Source organism: Neomonachus schauinslandi, chromosome X (genome assembly GCF_002201575.2).
Source record: "Neomonachus schauinslandi chromosome X, ASM220157v2, whole genome shotgun sequence".
In the NCBI taxonomy this organism is placed as follows: domain Eukaryota; kingdom Metazoa; phylum Chordata; class Mammalia; order Carnivora; family Phocidae; genus Neomonachus; species Neomonachus schauinslandi.
This window is the reverse complement of record NC_058419.1, coordinates 119631987-119635683: the sequence shown is the minus strand read 5'-3', so window position 1 is coordinate 119635683 and position 3697 is coordinate 119631987. Positions and strand designations below refer to the sequence as shown.

The 3697-nt window shown below is 49.5% G+C and overlaps 1 protein-coding gene across 1 annotated transcript in view; it reads left to right on the top strand.

Moving 5' to 3' along the window:
* WWC3 (WWC family member 3) overlaps nt 1-3697 on the top strand; it is a 69552-nt gene that overhangs the window by 55636 nt on the left and 10219 nt on the right. The gene's annotated exons all lie outside the window — the stretch shown is intronic.

Below are 3697 nucleotides of genomic sequence, written 5' to 3'. Positions count from 1 at the left end.
GTGGAAACGGTCAGGGGGCTTCTGGGGCCCCCTGATGTTCTGCCGAAGCCCAACCCCGAGCACGGCCCTGGAAGGAGGGAGTGTGCACCCCCCACGTGAAACGGGAGGGGGTGGGTGGACGAGATGTACGAGATGAAGCTGACAGGCTCCAGTGCGAGAGTAGAACGGTGTGGCTTACCTGCAGACACTCCCCGTGACCGTGACCATGGTGACGGTGTGGTGGGAAACGGACCGTGCTGTCAGATCGGGGGGCCATAGACAAGGGGGCATTTCACGGAGAGCTGAGGGAAGGAAGGGAAGGGCTGAGTCTGTAAATGGCTCAAAATGGGCATAGCAGGTACCATAGACATGTCTCTCCACTCTCAATTGAAAAGAAAGGGGCACCTGGGTGGCTCAGATGGTTAAGCGTCTGCCTTCAGCTCAGGTCATGATCCCAGGGTCCTGGGATCGAGCCCCGCATCGGGCTCCTGACTCAGCAGGGAGCCTGCTTCTCCCTCTCTGTCTGCCTCTCCCCCTGCTCTCATGCTCTCTCTTTCTTTCTGTATCTCTGTGTCTCAAATGAATAAATAAAATTTAAAAAAAAAGAAAAAAGACAGTTACAGCTAGAAAGGGCAGATTGGTACTCCATGTTTCCCGGTGATGACCCGTTCCCATCTTCAGGGCCCCGTACGGCTCAGGAGGTCTCATGTGTGATCGCTTGGAAGTGTCTCATCTCTTTACTCCCTTTGCGACATTAGGCGCTACAAAGTGCCCCTTCGCCCCTTCTGTTCACCCAATATTAGCTGTGCTCACGGCCACATCTTCAGCGAGGAAGTCTTTCATGTTTGCCGTGACAGAGTCTGATGAAGCCTGTGAGGTTGGGAGACACTGAATCCATGCTCTTTGGAAAGTTTTTTCCCAAACTGTTCAACTCCTCGAAACGTTTTATCACCATGGGCCCCACTGTCACCCCAAAGCACAAGTCCCTAGAGACGTGGCATCAGCTTCCCAAGCTGCACACGTGCGTGCGACCCCTCTAGAGGAGCTGTTCTGTGGCCCAGCCTCCCAGTGGTTGCTGGTGGTCAGCGTTTTAAGACCTTTAAAAGCATGGGCTCAAATGGGGGAGGGGGCTGTGGGAGGCGAGTTTGGTGTGTTGTCGTCATCCCCACCCCCACCCCCACCCCCAATTTTAATTTTGAAATACTTCAGATCTACAGACAGGTTGCTAGAGTAATAGAACAAATACCCACATGCCCTTCACCGGAGCTCCCCAGCTGTTCGTTCTTGACCACGTTTGTGTTCTCTCTTTGCGTGCGCACGTGGGTAGGCGTTAGGCCGTGCAGATGCAACAGTGAAGAAAATAAATGGGAAATCCTGCCCTCCAGGAGGAGGCAGGCAACAGCATCACTCAGGAAAACACAGCAGGCTTGAGAAGAGGGGCTGCTGGAGGACTAGATGGTAGGGAAGGTGGGGTTTGCGTTTTTAGAAAGATTTCCTATTTTAGAAGGGGTTTATATTTAGAAATATAGGTTTGCACTTATATTTTAGATGGGGATCGTAAAGCGGTGCAGCTTCTATGGATAACAGCATGGAGGTTCCTCAAAAATTCAAAAATAAGGGGCGCCTGGGTGGCTCAGTCGTTAAGCATCTGCCTTCAGCTCAGGTCATGATCCCAGGGTCCTGGGATCGAGCCCCACATCAGGCTCCCGGCTCGGCGGGAAGCCTGCTTCTCCCTCTCCCACTCCCCCTGCTTGTGTTCCCTCTCTCGCTGTGTTCTCTTTGTCCAATAAATAAATAAAATCTTAAAAAAAAAAAAATTTAAAAATAGAACTCCTGTATGATCCAGCAATCCCACTTCTGGATATATCCAAAAGAATGGACATCAGGGTCTCCAAGTATTTGCACACCCATGTTCCTAGCAGCATCATTCAGGATAGCCTAGAGATAGAAGCACCCCAAGAGTCCATCTTCGGATGAATGGATAAGGAAAAGGTGGTCTGTCCATACAGTGGCATATCATTCAGCCTTAAAAAGGAAGGAAATCCTCTTACATTCTACAACATAGGCAAACCTTAAAGACATTGTGCTAAGTGAAATAAGCCAGCCACGGAAGGGCAAATACTGTGTGATTCCACATACAGGAGGTCGCTAGAGTATTCAGATTCATATGGACAGCAAGTACAAAGGTGGTCGGTAGGGGACAGGAGGATGGGGAGTTGTTTCATGGGCTCAGAGTCAGTTTGGGAAGATGAAAAAGTTCTAGAGCTCTGTTTCCCAACCATGTGAATATATTGAACACTACTGAACTATACACTGAAAAATGGTTAAGGTAAATTTTACGTGTTTTTTACAATGAAAAAGAATGAAAGGTCGTGGAAGCCTCACTGAGAAGGCAGTTTTTGAGCAGAAGCCTTAAGGCAGGAGTCTCAGGAGCCTTGTGCGGGGCTGGGGAAGAGCATTCAGGTACAGGGAGCTGCAAGTGCAGGCCCACAGGTGGGGGTGTGGGGGACTGATGAGAGAACAGCAGTGAGACCAGTATGGGGCAGGGGGTTGTCAGAGCCAATGCTAAAGGGAAGGGAAAAGACCAAATCATGTAGGGCCCACTCCAGACCCTCCCTTTTCTCTGAGATGATTGGGAAAGTGGTGGGTGGTTTTGAGCCCAGGGTTGACATGATCTGACTTAAGGTTTTCCGTGGATTTTTCTTTCCTTCTTTTTTTTTTTTTGAGAGAGTGTGCATGCGAGTGGGTGGGGCGGTGGGGGGAGAGGGTAAGAATAGCCCAAGCAGACTCCACACTGAGTGCAGAGCCCAACGCAGGGCTGGATCTCATGACCCTGAGATCATGACCTGAGCTGAAATCAAGAGTTGGACGCTTAACCAACTGAGCCACCCAGGCGCCCCATGATTTTTCCTTTTCTAAAATAATTTTTTGGCATGAAATTTATAGAAAATGAAGTGAACTTATTTCACAGTGAACAGGTCAGGGGCATTTCGTATGTTCACAATGTGGGCAACCACCACTCTGTCTAGTTCCAAAACATTTCCATCATCCCTAAGTAAAGCCTCGCACCTATGAGACTGTCACTCCCCAAGCCCCTGGCAACCATCGATCTGCTTTCTGCCTAGGAATTTGCCTGTTCTGGGAGCTTCTCTCTGTTTCATGGCTGAGTAGTATTTCCTTGATTGGTATGCCTCCCTTTGTTCATCCATCCATCTATGCATGGACATTCGGACTGTCTTTATCTTTGGGCTACATGAATAATGCTGCTGTGAATGTTTGCGAGCAAGTATTTGTTTGCACACCCGTTTTCAGTTATCTTGAGTGAATGTCTAGGAGTGGAATTGCTGGGTCTAACTTCAGCTTTACCAGGATCTCCCGTGTTGCTGGATTGAGAAGAGACTGAAGGGGGGAAGGAGGTGTGGAATTGGGGAGACCGGCCAGCAGCTTCCTGTGCCGGTTGGGCATGAGATGATGGTGACCCAAAGGGAAGTCTGATGAAAAGTGGTCAAACCATGCGTCCTCATGGGGCACCTGGGTGGCTCAGTTAGTTAAGCATCTGCCTTCGGCTCAGGTCTGGGATCGAGCCCCGCATCGGGCTCCCTGCTCAGCGGGAAGCCTGCTTCTCCCTCTGCTGCTCCCCCTGCTTGTGCTTTCTCTCTCTCTTTCTGTCAAATAAATAAATAAAATCTTCAAAAAAAAAAAAAAAAAAAAAAAAAGC